The sequence below is a fragment of the Neophocaena asiaeorientalis genome, unplaced genomic scaffold, assembly GCF_003031525.2.
Source record: "Neophocaena asiaeorientalis asiaeorientalis breed wild unplaced genomic scaffold, Neophocaena_asiaeorientalis_V1.1 scaffold114, whole genome shotgun sequence".
NCBI classification, from domain to species: Eukaryota; Metazoa; Chordata; class Mammalia; order Artiodactyla; family Phocoenidae; genus Neophocaena; species Neophocaena asiaeorientalis.
Genome location: NW_020173116.1, coordinates 5665584 through 5666798, shown reverse-complemented (window position 1 = coordinate 5666798; position 1215 = coordinate 5665584).

The following is a 1215-nucleotide window of genomic DNA, read 5'->3' as shown; positions in this document are numbered from 1 at the left end:
GGGGGGGGGGGGGGGGTGAGCCTGGTGAGCAGCTGTTGCAGGCAGTTTCATATCTCTCTCTCAAGGCATGCCTGTTTCTCTTCCTTCTCCAGACTTTCAGTTGAGCAAGGTGTTTCCATGCCTTCCCTCCATGCCTCTCCCTGCCCCCAAGGACACAGCAGCAGCCACCTGTGAAAGTCTATGAAACTGCTCAGCTGTACTTTAGAGTTGGCTGCTCAGCAGGAAAGCCACCCACTCCTCATGTCTGTTCATCTGGCCCCTCGGGCTTGGTGTCGTCCTATGGGACTAGGGACGCCAGAAGCTGACATCGTGCTGACTGCTTTTGCTGTCAGTGCAAGTGATAACCGATTTAAATTCATGTGGGCTGGTTGCCTCCTTACAGCCAAATCTAGCCCAAGTGACCAGCCTAGGGGTCAGGGACTGCTGGACCACAAAGCAGCAGAAATGGAGGTGGAGTATGGAGATGAGGTCAGAGAATAAAAGGGACCAGGTCGTGTAGGACCTTGAAGGCCACAAGGCAGGACTGTGGCTCTTATGCAGAGAGAAAGCGGGAACCACTGTCCAGTTTTGAGCAGAGGAATGGCTCATGTTGTCAAAGGATCGGATTAAAACACATAAATTCTAAAAATGTTTCCTTAAAGTATATATATATATATACATATATATGTAAGTTATTGTTGCGATTATTAGTAAAAGTGGCTGACATTTCTTTCACGGTTAACTTTCTCTGCGTCTGCCTTCCTGGCTCCTCCACACTTAGTCGTTTGGGGGCTGCCTCCTTGCACTTACGCTCTGCACTTTTTCATTGACGTTCGTCTCCCTCCGTGAGCATCACCTCTCTTGGACTCGGGGGCACAGCGAAGAGTTCTTCTCCAGGAGGCGTTGAGCTCCTCGACGCCGAGGCTGGTCTCACCCCTTTGGCCGGGTACCCAGGGGGCGCCCGGCCGGGAGCGGATGCGTGTGGCGCTCAGCAGGGAGCGCCGCCACGGTGGCCTTGGCCTCTGGGAGCGTTGCTGTCTGGGTTTTGTGTCCGCAGAGCCGAGACTGCGGGACTACCGCAGCCCCCAAGGTGCAGGCGCCTAGTCTTACATCTGGTCGGGCGGCCTCCGCTCCCCCTGCCCAACCCAATCTCCTCCCTCTGTCCCTCCCACCTGCACGTGTTGGACGTCGAGACAGCCCAGAGCCAGGGCCCCTTTCTCCTCCCCACCTCCGGCC